Source organism: Gossypium arboreum, chromosome 2 (assembly GCF_025698485.1).
Source record: "Gossypium arboreum isolate Shixiya-1 chromosome 2, ASM2569848v2, whole genome shotgun sequence".
Taxonomy (NCBI): Eukaryota; Viridiplantae; Streptophyta; class Magnoliopsida; order Malvales; family Malvaceae; genus Gossypium; species Gossypium arboreum.
The window spans coordinates 5,385,418-5,403,565 of record NC_069071.1 but is presented as its reverse complement, the minus strand read 5'-3'; the positions used below and the strand labels follow the sequence as shown (position 1 = coordinate 5,403,565).

The 18,148-nt window shown below is 34.8% G+C and overlaps 1 protein-coding gene across 3 annotated transcripts in view; it reads right to left on the bottom strand.

The window, feature by feature from the left end:
• The window catches only part of LOC108466949 (chaperone protein dnaJ A6, chloroplastic-like), an 81,165-nt gene that overhangs the window by 11,217 nt on the left and 51,800 nt on the right, over window positions 1-18,148 (bottom strand). The window lies entirely within an intron of this gene.

The window sequence follows — 18,148 nt, the reverse complement described above, 5'->3', positions numbered from 1 at the left end:
TACAACTTTTGCCAAAACCGTGAGGTAAACCTCGGATCTCTATCCGAAATGATTGACAAGGGTATCCCATGAAGTCTAACAATCTCTGGATATACAATTTAGCCAACTTATTAAGAGAATAATCATGACGCACTTAGGAATAAAATGAGCCGATTTAGTCATCATCAACTATTGCCCAGATGGCATTTTCTTCCCCGAGTTAACGGCAACCCCGATATAAAATCCATAGTAATCCTATCCCATTTCCATTCAGAACCATAATAGGTCAAGTAATCCGAAGGTACCGTGTTCACTTTCACTTGTTGACAAACTAAGCACTTTGATACAAACTCGAAATATCTCTTTTCATTCCACTCCACCAAGACATTTTCTTTAAGTCATTATACATCTTCGATCGCCGGATGAACCGCCAAACAACTATTATGTGCTTCATGCAAAATCTTTTGAATCAACTCATCATTTTTCTAAGACACAAATCTGATTTTAAACATCAAACAACCATCGAACCGATTCAAATCGATCCCGTGTCGACTTCACACTTTGCTTTTCTTTTGGCTAGCAAATCTTGATCATTTTTTTGAGCTTCGAAATCTCTTGTAAAACATCGGTCTTGCTCTTAACTCGCTAGAATCGAACCGTCATCCTGAAATTTTCAACCGAGCGTTCATAACTCTCAAAGCAAACAACAACTTTCGCTTAAAGCATCGGCAACCACATTCGCTTTTCCGGATGATAATCAATAACAAGCTCGTAATCTTTCAATAACTCTAACCATCTTCATTGTCTCAAATTCAAGTCTTTTGTGACATCAAGTATTTAAGACTTTTGTGATCGGTATATACTCGGCACTTTTCACCATACAAATAATGTCGCCAAATCTTCAAAGCAAACACCATCGCAGACCAATTCCAAATCGTGAGTAGGATAATTCCTCTCATGAGGTTTTAAGCGCCTCAAGCATAAGCCACCACTTTTCCTTCTTGCATGAGTACACACCCCAAACCATTTAGAGAAGCATCACTATACACCACAAATTCTTTACCTGATTCGGGTTGTATCAACACTAGTGCTTCAGTTAATAACTTTTTCAATTCTTCGAAACTCTGTTGACTTTCTTCCGTCCATTCAAATTCTCGGTAATGGATACTTGTTTTTGATTGTCACCTTGTTTAACTGCCGATAATCAACACATAATCTCATAGAACCATCCTTCTTTTTCACAAATAACACGGGAGCACCCCAAGGTGAAAAACTTGGTCTCACAAAGCCTTTATCAGTCAACTCTTGCAACTACGACTTTAATTCTTTCAACTCTGTTGGTGTCATTCTATATGGAGCAATCGAGATCGGAGCTGTTCCCGGTATCAAATCTATACCAAATTCTACTTCCCGACCGGAGGCAAACCCGCAATTCTTCCGAAATACGTCCGCAAATTCACACACAACCAAGACCGATTCAACTTTCTTTTCAACTTCTTTTGTATTAATTTCATACGCCAAATAAGCTTCATAACCCTTTCTCAAATATCTACGAGCCGACATCAAGAAATCATACTAAATATTGCCTCTGATTTGTCTGGTTCAACCCGCAAGATTTCACCATTTTCACATTTTAATTCTATAACCTTTTTTTTATAATTTACTATAGCATCATGCAATGTCAACCAATCCATACCCAAAATAACATCAAATTCATCAAACGGCAACAACATCAAGTCAGCCGGAAAGTAATGACCCCGAATCATTAAAGGGCGTTTCTTGCATACTTTATCAACTATCATGCATTTGCCTAACGGGTTCGACACTCTAATCATAAATTCTGTGTTCTCAACAGGTATATTCATACTAGACACCAGTTTCATGCATACATATGAATGAGTAGAACCGGATCAATCAAAGCAATAACATTAGTATCATAAAGAGAAAATGTACGGTAATCACATCGGGTAAGGAAGCATCTTCACGCTTTAATAGCATAGGTTCTAGCCGAGCTCTTCCTTCGTAACTAATCACGCATCTCCGCTACATTCTTACTCGCTTGTTTCACTTCTAGCTTTTCTCGGATACCTTCCTCTCGAGTCCGCACCACTAGATTTTACATTCAAAATTTTTTTCTCACTCTCTGGGCGTCTCTAATAAAATGATCCGGAGAACCACATCGAAAACATTCATTTGCTTTGCACTAACCAAAATGATTTCTACCACACCACCGGCACTTGGGTTTAACAAATCTCGTATTTCCCACACTAGCCGCAGTATAGTCCGAGATTTAGGACCCACATTTCGCTTCTTAAAATTTCCATATGATTGCCCAAATTGAAACTTGGGAACGAGGATTCATATTTCTTGACTTTCCGGTTTCTTTGTGAGGGTGCATTACTCATTGGTCTTTTCTTCCAATTTCGTGTTTGATTCTACCTTTTCTTTTCCTTCAAGAATTCTTCACCTTGCAAGCTCAATCGACAAGTACCACCATTTCTTTTAGTTCAAGGATCCCAACAAATACCTTAATGTCTTCGTTAAGCCCGTCTTCAAATCGTCGGCACATCTTGGCTTCAGAGGAACATATTCCCCGCATACTTACTTAATAGAACAAACTCTCTTTCATATTCGAGACTGTCATATTACCTTGCTTCACTCAAAAACTCTTTACATTTCGATCAATAAATCTTTCACTAATATATTTCTTTCGAAACTCTTCTTGAAAGAATTCCCAGGTTACCCTCTCTTTCGGTACCACTGAAATCAAAGTCTTCCACCAATTATAGGCTGAATCTCTCAACAAAGATGTAGCATATTTCAAACATTCTTCAAGTGTACAAGATAATTCATCAAATACCCGGATAGAATTTTCAAGCCAGAACTTTGCTTTCTTTGCATCATCATCAATATTTTCTCTAAATTCTTCAGCCCCTTGTTTACGAATTCTATCAATGGGGGTTCTGTGAAATTTTATCATATCCACTCCTTGAGGCATTGGAGGCATAGGTTGAGGAATTGGGGGAGGTGCGGGAGGTCGTACATTTGGGTTCGTACGAACGAACTCAGTGTACCATGCACTCATAATTTGGAGAAAGGCTTCCCGATCCCTTTCTCCTCCTCCCTGACCAACAGTAGCAGGTGGGTTTTCAGTCGACGCTGCCCCTTCAGCCGGAGCTGGTGCATTACTCTCTACTTCATTTTCCACAGCTGGATCGGGATCCATTTACTATATAAAAATTCATTTAGAAAGGTCAGAAGTCGTCACACTATCACAATTCATACATATGGCATGTATAGCAAAATCCGTACATACAACACGTAGTCCGAGAAACGACTAAACCTGCTCTGATACCACCAAATGTAACGCCCCCACGCCCGAGACCATCACCAGAGTCGAGCTTGAGGGGTTACCGAACATAATTTATTAATTTAAGAACTTCAAATCATTTGTTTCTACATTCACAGCTTTCTAGCTACTCGCGTCACAGTTATAAGAAAAATCATATGTCGAGTTATGAAACTCGAAATCAAGATCCGTAAATTTTCCCTAAATCTAGAATCATATATCTATTTACTAATTATTTTCTAGAATTTTTGGTTGGGCCAATTAGTACAATTTATTAGTTAAAGTCTCCCTGCTTCGTGGTTCAATTTGCTCGACATATGTGTATTACGAATCAGATATCTCTCTATACATAATTTTAATGACTATAAGGTTTGTTTTTCTTAAAACTAGACTCAATAAGGAATCTGTACATATAAATAAAAACTTCTAATTATTTTTTTAAAATTTATTATGAATTTTTAAAGTCAAAACAGGGGATCCAGAAATCACTCTGGCCCTGTTTCACAAAAGTTTAAATATCTCATAAAATATAATTTATATGCCTGTTTTGTTCAATCCACATGAAAATAGACTCATTAAGCTTCAATTTAATAACTTTCTCATTATTTAGTTCCATTTATACTATTTTTAGTGATTTTTCAGATTCATGTCATTGCTGCAGCAATATTCTATTTTAAGGCAAGTTTCATCTTTCCATGTATTTTTATGAACTAGATAACCTATTAAACTTCCATAATATCAAACATGATCTAAATTAGCCATCACCATGACTTATCAATATCAAACATTTTCTCAACCAAACATGGCCATATCATAAAATTATTTACACAAAATATGTATATTGCTATACATGCCATACTTAAGTAGTTGTACAAGCCATTTACCAAGATAAAAGTCCTTTGGATAGTGTGATCGAACTTTCGACCTGTCTCGATTCTTGAGCCGGCTTGTTCAAAACTACAGTGAATGAAAAGGAAGGAGTAAGCATAAATGCTTAGTAAGTTCATATGTAAATAACAAGTAACATAACAATACAAATATACCAAACAACTTTAGCATGGTATCACCAAAACATATATCACATTTCTAAACATCATTCATCATCTTACCACCTTATCGTTGTTGTATCTATTTTCAACCCGAGGGTTAAGAACATACCTGTCCAAAGTGTCCATTTCACAACACTTACCAAAACGTCGATTGCATCTTAAGTGTTCTTCCATTTCACTAGAAATTTCACCCGTTGAACACATCGAAATACAACTCGGATACACGGATAATTTGCACATAAGTGCTTCATATGTAATCAAGAAATCAAGTAACCTGCCCCTAAATGAACTCGGACTCAACTCAACGAGCTCGGGCGTTCGCATCCATAAGTGAACTCGGACTCAACTCAACGAGTTCGGATGCCTAGTTACATCTCACGAACTCGGACTCAACTCAACGAGTTCGGACATTCGCATCCATAGGTGAACTCGGACTCAACTCAACGAGTTCGGATGCTCAACCATCCTAGTGACATGTCACTTGTATCCTAATCTATTCCTAAGGTTCAAACGGGCTTTTTCCTCGATCTCATATTTGTCGTCTTCCATGGAATATCGGGCCGATACTTGGTAGCAATTCATATTTATCAAGTAGTAAACATAATTTGCATATTACTCAACATTAACCACAAAGCATAATATTTCACGATTAAAAATCAGCATATCATATAATTAACATCAATAACTTAAAAATAACAATTATGCTACATTATTTACACATGAACTTACCTTGGTACCAAAATATAAAGATTTTGCAATTTAGTCCACAATCTTTTCTTTTCCTCGATCGCGACTTGAATCTCGTTTCTCTTGATCTATAATGCCAAATTAATCTTATTTAATACATACATTCATCAAAATAGCATTTAATACGAACTTTGGAAAAATTACACTTTTGCCCCTAAACTTTTGCATAATTACACTTTTGCCCCTAGGCTCGGGAATTAAACTTTATTCCTTATTCTTATGTTTTATAACATGCTGATCACTTTTCCCTTCTATGGCAACATCAAATTCTCTCTCTAACATATACTTGTGACTATTAGGTATTTTTTGCCGATTAAGCCCTTTTACTCGTTTTCACTCAAAACCGAGTAGCACAAACTGTCTAACATAATTTAAAACCTCATATTCTATCATAAAACATAAAAATACACAAGTTTCACCTATGGGTATTTTTCCAAATATAAACCCTAGGTTGAATTATTGCTAACATAAGCTTAATCGAGCTAAGGATTCCAAAAACGTAAAGAACATTAAAAGCGGGCTTGGAATCACTTACTATGGAGCTTGGAAGCTTGAAACAAACCCTAGCTATGGAGAACCCTTGAAATTTCGGCCTAATGAAGAAGATGGACAAAATTGGCTTTTAATTTTGTTTTAATTCATTTTAATAACTAAATGACCAAAATACCCTTACTACTAAACTTTCCAAAATTCCTTCCATGTCCTAATTTTGTCCATGAACTTAAAATTGGTCAAATTGCTATTTAAGACCTCCTCATTAATATTCCAAAACATTTTCATACTAAAAACTTCTAGAATGCAAGTTTTGCAACTTATTCGATTTAGTCCCTACTTTCAATTTAAGCACTTTAGGCATAGAATTTCATCACGAAATTTTCACACAATCATGCAATCATATCATAATCATCAAAATAATTATAAAATAATTATTTCTATCTCGGATTTGTGGTCACGAAACCACTATTCCGATTAAGCCCTAATTCAGGATATTACACTTACTACTGGAAATGTCTAAATCAATGTGAAATCTATAATGCCACTAAGTCAATAAATATAATTTCCAAATAATTATATGCAATATTCGCTTGAGGGAATATGCCAAAATCTTAAAATGTTCAAAAATCTATTAATAGCAAACTTTGAGAGTGAATCTTATTTTCCATATGTATAACATGTACATAACCAATGACTTTTCATACATAAGTTTTCTCTCTTGCAAGTTCTCATCAGTAATATTTTGCCATGTAATTTTAATTGAGAACTTATTCTGAATACTATAAAGTTATATTCACAGTTTTAAAAAAATACTTGCAACTTTAGATGCATCCAACCATAATAAGCTTTAGATAGTATTACCATATTCTATTACTCATGAGTAGATTTTTCATAGTCAAATATTTTGTTTTCAACCATTTAATAGGGATGATGACAGAAGAATATCGTAAATATTATAAATTAATAATTCAATCCTTTTTTTATTCATATGAAATATAATCTTTTCCTCATTCACAATCTCAATATGAGATCCATTACAAATAACTTTCAAAAGTAATGCATTAACCATCACAAATTTTGTGCTTTTTAGATAGTGATATGTTAGCTCTTCTAGAGCTTTCAACTAATTTTGTATTATCAAATATTGGAATAATATTTATTTGTTTCAGTACCAAATAAGATAAATATTTTCTATCTGTAATAATAAAATTCATTACTACATTCTCATATCATTCCTCAAAAAATATTAACAGAAACAAATATTTGGGCATACGCCACATATGTGGCCAATAATTTTTCGTATTATATTAATAACATAAGTTATCTTTACCCTTTAAAAAGTTATCTTGAGAACTCTCATTGTTCTCTTATTCATTACTATGTTCCCGGTTTTAGTGGTCCATGAGTATATGTTTTACTTTTTAAATGTTTACATTCACTTCGGGGAATGCAACAAATCTAGTAGGACAGACTTATAAGCATCCCAATAGATTCTTTATTTCATTATTATCATTGCAAACATGCGTGATTTTTCAAATTAAAATCTATCTATGCATGTTGTCATGATTAGTCTCCAATTATAATAAACAATAAATAAAACATAGTAAAATATACTTGAAGATCTTTAACATCATCGTCATAACTAGAAAGTATGAGATAGTTCCAAAATATTCTTGATTTCATATAGATAACGATATCAAATCTTTTGATAAATCGTAATTTATACATATTTTTATCCTATGCTTAGCACATTTATGGATGATTTCTCCTTAGATTTGGTGAATTCGATGCTTCTAATCCTTTAATTTCATGTTTTATACTTAGGTGAACATAGGAGAATGAAAAGAGTGAGAAACGGGCCGAAAACGAGAAAATGGACCAACATGAGAAATTAACAGGCCTAGGCTTCCTCACACGAGTAGTTCACACGGCCATGTCCATTTGGCAGAATCAAAGCACGACTTACACGGGTAGACCACACGCTTGTGCCTATTTAACAGCCTTGACCACGGTCTGAAGCAATCACACACGGGCGTGTCACACGTGCGTGTCCCTGTCGAGCCCAAGTATAATCCTATTCGAAAAATGCCACTTTTAAGGGCTCTTAGGCATTCTAAAGCCTATTTAAACATCTGATGAGGCACTAGAAGGGGGACACGAAGTAGGAGGTAAGGAATTACTGAAGGAAAGCAGATTGATCCATCTCAGAAGCCGAATTCATCGTCAAGACTGAAGTTCTCCCTTCAATTTCCTTCAGGAGTTTTGGGTTTTCTTTATGTTTTGTTATATTTACTCTTTTGGGATGTTTTCTTTCATAATTATGAACTAAACCCCCTAAATACCTAAGGGGAATGAAACTTAAGACGGATCTTGTTATTATTATCTGAATTGTATGATAAACATTTGACTTGTTTTTAATTATATGTTTTTAATTCTTGTTTTAATATTCCAGGATACTGATTCAAGTTAATGCGCTTATTCAGGGAGTAAAAGTCCATGTCTAAAAGTAAATTTTTCATAATTAAGCGGAGTTGATTGCATGCCTAGAGATAGGGTGACAAGATTTTACCGGATTAGGGTAAAACCTAATAAGGGAGTCCATAGATTGAGTTAATGCAACACTAGGGTGTTAATTAGAAAGAGATTTCAATTAATTAACTTAGAGTTAGACGTCATTAGTCTCGTGAGAGATAATAATATAACTTAGGGATTTCTACGGATCAAGTCAAATGAATAAATCGTCTGATTCAGAGTTAAATAACAAGTGAAGTTTAAGTGGATTTTTCCTTGGGTATTGTCTTAATAAATCGAGTTTTCCCAAAAGTTTTCCCAAATCAACTTAAGGTTGGAGACAAAGTAATACTGGATGCAGCAGATCCTCATATTGCCACTTCTGAATCTAATGGAGAAATTCCTCTCACAGTATTCAATATTTTTCATACGGTACAGTCGAGGTAATTCATCCTAAATTCGGCACTTTCAAGGTAAATAATACTCGTCTAAAACCTTATTTTGATAAAATTGATAGCAAGGATAAGGAGTGTAAACTCCTCGAACCACCATGACTATGCGAGATAGAAGTAAGTCGAGCTTAGACTATAAATAAGCGCTTCTCGAGAGGCAACACGAGCACTAACAGTATTGATTTCTTTAAAATTTTAGTTTTTAACCTCTAATCACTAATTGAGTCATTGAAACACTGGGTGTTCTAATCCACACAGCCAGGCACACGGGTGTGCCTTATGCCGTGTTCACACCACGGGAGGAGACATGGCCGTGCGATACGGCCGTGTGCAAATAGGGCAAAATTTTTACCCAACACAGGATGCGATAAGTTGCCATGGCCGTGCGATGTTGCCGTGGGTGAGCATGTTAAAACAACACGGGTATGCGACACACCCGTGTCTAGAAACCGCGGTTGAAACTGAGAAAACAACACTAGCGTGCGACACGTCCGTGCCCACCACCCATGCTCAAGATTGATAAAACAACACGGGCGTACACATTTAAACACGAGCGTGAGAGTAGCGAACGAAGAATGACGCGGCCGTGCAACATGGCCGTGTGCACCAATGCGCCCAATTTCGAAAACCATGAAATACAGGGCTAAAATGAAGGTACAAGGGCGTGCCCTACGACCGTGTACCCCAATTTCTTTATAAACACCTATTTTTTTATTTTTTTATTTTTATCATTATTTATATGTTGAAATTATTTTTTATTTTCCTTTAATACTATTTTTATTTTATCTTAAGATTTTATAATTTTTATTTGGCTATTTCTTTACGAGTAATTATGTTTCTTTATATTTCCTAAGAGAAGTTCCTGATTCTATCACAGTTATAAAAAGCTCCAAAGCTGGAAAAGGTTCTCCACGACTACCATGTCCTGCCCGACTACCACGATAACTTCTTCGCTGGACATTGTGGTTATGGAACCAACCTCTACCACCACCGGAGTATCCTCCTCCAATCTCATCATTGCCTTGGCCGATTATTCTTCATAACTCCAAATCAATGAGTCCATTCATCATTCAGGAAGTTTCAATTCTCTCCATATCTTATGATCTTATATCTATACCGTCGTAAATCTAACTTTGTACATTGAGGGCAATGTACATCTTAAGTGTGGGGGGGTCTCTTATATCATTATCAGAAAAATAAATCCCTAAATTTTGTCTTATTCTCATTTGATCTTCTCATATCATTATTAGAATGAATTTTGATTGATTTATGATTTTCTATTAATATGTCTTGAATTAAAACATAGGCATTTATGTATTGACTATTCAAACTTTAAGGAATTAGAGAATCAAGCATGATAAAGTTGATTTTTGAGAATTAAAAATTTTTAGGTTGTTTCCCCAAGTTTTGGTATTATCTTGAGTTAAAATTCACAGGTTTAAACATCAAAAAGTAATAACTTTTGTGAGATCTTGAACCTGTAGAGCATTTATTATTTCTTTCATGCTCACTTTTATTGTTGCTTTGAGTGCGTCAATATTGAATTGTCATTCTAGAACTTGTTTGATTATGCATGTCAAGACCACACCATTTGATTTGATATGTCGAGATGATAAAGACACTTAGGTTTAACCCACTCACTCCATAAAAGCCTACCTTCACAATTAACCCTTAGTGAACCCCCTTGAGCCTAACAACCCAATCATTGATTTACCCTCAACATTAACCCTTAACCCATTATTGTTGAAATCCCCTAAATTAATTTGATCCCTATTTTTGTCGAGATTTGATTTGAATAAATTGCTTAGCTATGTTTTATTTTTATAGATTGCCTATGTTATTTGACTTGTCTTAAAAAAAATACAATACATACATATATATTAGTAGTTATTCATCATTTTTTTTTTAGCTTAAGTGTTAATTGAAGCTCACTTGTATTTAATTAATGATTAGTTATTTTTCTAGTTAGGTAATTTTTCAATTCAATCTCGATTCTAACCTTTTCTTTTAGTTTTGACCACACCCCCTAACCAAAGCCATGTTATAACCCTCTAAAGACCTTTTGGTTGACATATCATCTCAATATATAGTGGTAGAGATTTGATTTTCATGCAAGCCTATGGTAATAACGTTTCATATTGACTAATGAGTGCTTCATTTATTGTCCTTAAACACCTTGAGTGATTTGAATGAATCTTTAGTGAGGATGTTAAACTTTGTGATATTTTGAATCAAAGGTAATCACTTAAATAAGGGGAGACACCTATGCTTTCGTGATAAAATGCTCAACTTGGAATGTTTGAAACTTTCATGTTCTTCTAGTTGAATTCTTAATGTATGACTACTTATGGTTTATTTTGAGATATTATCGATAGGGATTATAAGTTGAGTAAAGTTTATTTTGATTGTGAGTTGAGAATTTTGCATGAGGACAAGCAAACGCTTAAGTGTGGGGGTATTTGATAAACCGTAATTTATAGATATTTTTATCCCATGCTTAGCACATTTATGGATGATTTCTCCTTAGATTTGGTGAATTCAATGCTCCTAATCCTTTAATTTCATTTTTTATACTTAGGTGAGCATAGGAGAATAAAAAGAGTGAGAAACGGGCTGAAAACGGAGAAAATGGACCAACATGAGAAATTAACACGACCTGGACTTCCTCACACGGGTAGTCCACACGGTCGTGTCCATTTGGAAGAATCGAAGCACAACTTACACGTGTAGACCACACGTCCGTGCCTATTTAACAGCCTTGACCACTGTCTGAAGCAATCACACACGAGCATGTCCCTGTCGAGCCCAAGTATAGTCCTATTCGGAAAAGGCCACTTTTGAGGGCTCTTAGGCATTCTAAAGCCTATTTAAACACCTGATGAGGCATTAGAAGGGGGACACGAAGTAGGAGGCAATGAATTACTAAATGAAAGCTGATTGATCCATCTCAGAAGCCAGATTCATCGTCAAGACTGAAGATCTCCCTTCAATTTCCTTCAAGAGTTTTGGGTTTTCTTTTTGTTTTGTTATCTTTACTCTTTTGAGATGTTTTCTTTCATAATTATGAACTAAACCCCCTAAATACCTAAGGGGAATGAAACCTGAGACGGATCTTGTTATTATTATCTGAATTGTATGATAAATATTTGACTTGTTCTTAATTATGTGTTTTTAATTCTTGTTTTAATATTCCAGGATATTGATTCAAGTTAATGCGCTTATTCAGCGGAGCAAAAGTCCCTGTCTAAGAGTAAATTTGTCGTAATTAAGCGGAGTTGATTGCACGCCTAAAGATAGGGTGACAAGATTTTGCTGGATTAGGGTAAAACCTAATAAGGGAGTCCATAGATCGAGTTAATGCAACACTAGAGTGTTAATTAGAAAGAGATTTCAATTAATTAACCTAGGGTTAGACGTTATTATTCTTGAGAGAGATAATAATATAACTTAGGGATTTCTACGGATCAAGTCAAATGAATAAATCGTCTGATTCAGAGTTAAATAATAAGTGAAGTCTGGGTGGATTTTTCCTTGGGTATTGTCTTAATCAATCGAGTTTTCCTAAAAGTTTTCCCAATCTTCTCTCTGTGTACCCTTAGTTTAATTAATTAGTTTAGATAAACAAATCCCTTAATTTTTTTTAGGCTAGATAATAAAAAAAAGTAATTACTAGTACTCTTGGTTCCTTTGGGTTTGACAATCCGGTCTTGCTAAAGCTATACTACTGTTCGATAGGTACACTTGCCTTCATCGTGATAATAGTTAGTTTCAAGAATAATTAATTATAAATTTTTAAAACTTGTCACGAATATCATGTATCATCTTTCACCATCCTTAAGAACAAAAAGTAAAATAAGTTAATCAAAATAATGATAACATATAATGAAAGAAGAATGAAAAATAGTAATCAGATATGAAACATTAAATAAAAGAAACTTCCTGTAAAAACTTTGCATCTTGCGGTCAAAGATATTGAAAATCATAAAGGATAAATTTGATCGTTGATAAAGGAACTATCACTTTGATTAAGATCTTGCTGATAACGTGTTATAAAATAAAGAGAGATAGGGAGAATAAATGTAACACCCCTAACCCCGCCCCGTTGCCGGAATAGGACTACAGAATATTACTGGTTATTATAGTACATTTACACATAAAACAGGAATAAATGCAATAATGTACGTCTTAATATACCTTTAATGGGCCCTCAGTACTTAATAAGTATATTTAAAACAAACCGGGGCGCGATCGGAAGCTTAGAAATTTTTTTTGTGAAATTTCAAAATTTCTTCCTTTGAATAGTACGACACGCCCGTGTGGCTTATGTGACACGCCCGTGTGGCTTATGTGACACGCCCGTGTCATCAACTCGTGGAGCTCTCTGACTTTTGCCTAAAAACAGTTTAATTTCACACGGCCAAGGCACACGCCCGTGTGCTCAGCCCGTGTGGCAATCTGTTTGTAACATTTTAGGTGCAGGGGACACACGGCCTAACAACATGCCCGTGTGCAAGCCGCGTATCTCACACGGTTTGGTCATACACCCGTCTGACAAGTCGTGTGGACTCAAAATGAACCTTATAATTCAAATTTACCAACCCTGCAAACCTTAAATATCAAGCAATTTAAGATTCAATCTTTTAACCAATCCAAAGTATGATAAAAACATACTTAATACTCATTAAAACCATCACACAATAATCTAGCACATATATTCAATATTCGTTAACAAAACAACTTCAAAATTTGCACTTAATTACCATTCAAAGCAATTCATAGTGGATTATATTATAGCACTCACATTACATTTATTAACTATCTATTAACATTCTTCACTAACATCAAAAACAACCTAGGTACATGTCATTTTTTAAGACAAGAAATTTCACCAAGTATTTGAGTTCGGGAGTTGGCTCGAATGCTGAGACACTAGCTACTTTGCACCTAACTTGTGCACGGAAACAAACTGTATACTGAGTATATACTCAGTGGTATTTCTATAAACTAGCACATAAAACGTTAATAAATAATTCATACATTTAAATCCTAAGTCTTTACTTTCATGATCTTTACGGTTTGTTTACTCAACTGTAACTCTTAGCTCTTTAAATGTAGTTAAACAATTTTTTTACATATTTCATATCATTTGACATCTTTCATCAATCGTACATCAGTCATAGTTACATAATCAATAGCAGTCAGTCTTTAATACCTCATTTGTAACAGTCTGGTTTTGACCCTAGTCAGAATAGTGGTTTTGGGACCACAAATTCAAGTCTGAAAAATATTTTAATATTATTTTCTGTGTCTATGATACGTAAATTGATATGTGTGAAAGTTTCGTGCAAAAATTTAACTGTTTGGGTGCTTAATTTGTAAAAAGGACCTAATCGCATAAAATGTAAAAGCTGTGTGCTAGATGTTAAAGTGCCTATTGGAGTTGGCTTTATATTTGAAAGGTCCTTATGTGGTTATTAGACTATTGGAAGTTTGAATGGACATATAAGGGCATGTGAGGTGAATTTATAATTGTTTATAATTGGGCAAAATGGGAAAATGTTTATTAAAGTAATTTATATGAAAACAAATTAGAAAATCATGTCATATATGTGTTCATCCACCGAAATTGAAGAACAAAAAGAAAGAATAAAGGCTTTTAGGTTTCAGCACATTGGAAGCTTAATTTGGGTACGTTTTTACTTCGGTTTTTGATAATTTCTACGTTTTTGTGATCGTTGCTAAGTGTACTATAAAGCCCATGTCTCAATTTCTGATTTTGTTGATGATTTGAAAATGTGTCATGGATGAATTCATGAGTTTTGTGTTGTTAAATGGTGAAATATGAAAGATTGATGTTGAGTTTACATGTTTTGTCTTTGGATTTTAGTTGAATTTGAGCAAATTTGGGCTAATTTGTGAAAATGTTATTTTGAGGGACTAAAATGTGAAATAAATGAAATGTGTGGACTAGTATGAGTACTAGGAGAATTCAGCCAAGCATAAATATATGCAAATTATGTGTATTTTGTGATTTTGTGAATTAGGGACTAAAGTGTCAAAATGTGAAAACATGAGGGTTAAATTGTAAAATTCCCTAAATATGTGTTTATAGATTGAATTGAATTAATTGGTGAATAAAAGGGTTAATTTTGAAAACCTATAGATCAAGAAAGGAGGAATTCGGACTTAGATCGAGGAAAGTCAAAGGTTATCGAGTAGATAGTCCGAGTCGACAAATTCTGAGTACGAGGTAAGTTCGTACTTAAAATGTGATGTTAAGTATGTTTTGATATCTTTATTATACATGGGTTGTATATAATTGAATTGGATAATATGGTGATGAAACGGAAGTTTTGGCACTAAGTGTGCGATTTAAACTAGCTTTGGCACTGAGTGTGCGATTTAACTAACTTCGGCTACTTGAGGCACTAAGTGTGCAATACCGACTTAGTCTCGGTTATTTGATATGGCACTAAGTATGCAAAAATATTTAGCTTCGGCAAACCTTATAGCACTAAGTGTGCTGATGTATAAAATACGAATAACTTATGAAAAGTCTTATAACATTCAACTTGAGGTAAGTACAAAAGTGAATAAGTACGGGAAGCTTCAGGTATGTATAATGCCTAAGTGGTAGATGATGTTATGTATATGGATTGAAATTGTGCAAATACTCATAGGTTATCATTTTATGTTCATATACTATGAATGTTTTGAGTACGAGCTTACTAAGCTTTTGAAAGCTTACTCCGTGTAATTTCTGTCTGTTTTACAGTTATCATAGCTACTGAAGGCTCGGGGATAGTCGAGGATCATCACCACACTATCGATCTCATTTTGGTACTTTTGAAAATGTAAATATTTGAAGTATGGCATGTATAGGCTAGTAGTTGTAAAGTATGTTTTGTGATGCATATAGTTAGCCATGAGATTTGGCTAATTTGTGTTTGAACTCATATTTGATAATGGCTTATGATATGTGATGTTAATTTGTAATTATGGCATGTCTTAATTGGATAAAGGAGAAGGTAAGTTTGATGAGTACATGGTATGAGAATGAATGATGTATGTTTTAGCATAAAGAATGGTTGATTGGGTTGTACACATATGCTTGATTCCTTGTTTATAGGTTGACCCATAATGAGGTGGCAAGTTGGCTTAAACCAAGCCTGCATTGTGCCATACAGTCAGGGGACACGGGCGTGCCTTGTAGTCGTGTAAAAAAAACAGTATTCTATTAAGAATCACACGGCCTTGACACACGGGAGTGTCATATGGCCGTGGGCTAAAGTCAGTAGCTAGCTAAGTATCACATGGCCATAGAACACGGGCGTGCCTATTGGCCGTGGGAGAAAGTCAGTATGGTTACTCTGATTTGGCACGGCTGGTTTACATGGGTGTGTTTGATGCCAGTGTGAGGTACACGGCCCGGACGCACGAGCTTGTGACCTCAATAGAATTGAAAATTTTCTAAGTTCTGAAATTTTACGAGTGTGTTCGGTTTAGTCCCTACCTCATCTTAATGCATGTTTATGGTCTCATTAACCTAAGTAAAGGTTTTTATGCTTATGTTTGACTTTGATTGTAAAGTGATTACGAAATGTTCCAATATGTTCGGTAATGCCTCGCAACCCTAGTCCGGCGATGGATACGGGTTAGGGGTGTTACATCATTTACCCTTATTAACATAACTCAGACCTGGACGAATACACGGATCCAACCCACACATCGGGATATCATACAGTGTTCCATCGGCCGAAGTCGGAATACACCGAAGCTGGAATACACCGTAAGGGTAACAGTAACAGTAACAATCAAGTATAGAGTACTTCTTCGGAACGAATTCGGAACAGTAACAGTAGTTGACACATATTGTGTCTCATCGACACACAGTCGGAATATCCCTAAACACTTCCAATCCTATGGCATGCCAACTATATCCGACTAGCCCGACACTGTTAATAGGGTATTCAAATCATTTCATTTTGATACTGAAACCATAAAAATTTCCATCACATTATTTATCATACATACCAACCAATTAAAAATAACAATTACATTTATTAAATTATTAAGCATAGTTTATAGAAATACAAACCGTAATTCTCGAGTTTACTCGATATTCTCGTTCACTTCCTCCTTTCCCTTTTTCGATGACGTTTCATGGTGCTACGTTAGCTACATAAAATTTAACATTTATTGTAACGCCCCTTACCCGAGACCGTTGCCGGAGTCGAGCACAAGGCACTACTAAACTTATTTGAGCACTTAACCAAATTTAGATAATTTATATAATACTTTTCAGACAAGCTGTCTAACTGTGTCATAGTTGCTAAATAATTCATATCTCGAGTTATAAAACTCGAAATCCAAATATGTAAATTTTCTCTAAATTTATACTCATATATATACTTACCAATTTTTTTCTAGAATTTTTGGTCAAGCCAATTAGTACAGTTTATTATTTAAAATCTCCCCTGTTTCAGGGTTTGACTACTCTGACCTTTGTGTATTACGAATCAGATATCTCTCTGTACAGAGCTTCAATGACTATTCCGTTTGTTTCTAATAAAACTAGACTCAATAAGGAATCTGTACATATAAAGTATGACTTCTAATTATCTTTGTAAAATTTATGGTGAATTTCCAAAGTCAGAACAGGGGATCCAGAAATCGCTCTGGCCCTGTTTCACAAAAATTTAAACATCTCATAAAATATAGCTCATATACCTGTTTTGCTTCTTCCATATGAAAATAGACTCATCAAGATTCGATTCCATAATTTATTCATTATTTAATTCCATTTCTACTATTTTTAGTGATTTTTCAAAGTCAAACTACTGCTACTTACCGAAAACTGTTTTAGTACAAATATTGTTAACTAGTTTATAACATCTTTACTTCAATTCATTCAAACTCTATACATGCCATATAAATCTTTAAACATAAAACAAAAACTACCGGAATTGATCTGAATAGTGTGCCTTGTTGTGTTGATCCGATCTACCCACTTCACTTCAAGTCAATCTACATAAAAATATTAAACACACACAAGTAAGCTTATTGAAGCTTAGTAAGCTCATAGGCATATAAACACAAATCATATCAAATATCGTACACAATCATATATCTATTAGTTTAACTATTTCATCCTCCAAATCACAATTTCATTAATAACTCATTGGAATAATTTCCATATGGCAACTCACAATTTAACTCCCTTAGGCCCATTTCTCATTTACTTCATTGTCAAATTAGGGAACAATAAGGGAATTGAGTGCTTCATTATCACATTGCCATAGTAAACCATGGACTTTCACATTGATACGCATCACACACCGAAGCCATAGCCTTGCCATGGTCTTACACGGTTCACATATCATACCGAAGCCATATCCTGCACATGGTCTTATACTGAATCACATTATCACATTATACCGATGCCATAGCCCACTATGGTCTTATACTGAGTCACATTATCACATTGCACCGATTCCATAGCCCAGCTATGGTCTTAAACGGGCACACTTGTCACATATGTTTCATCAACTCATCGAGGTCACGAA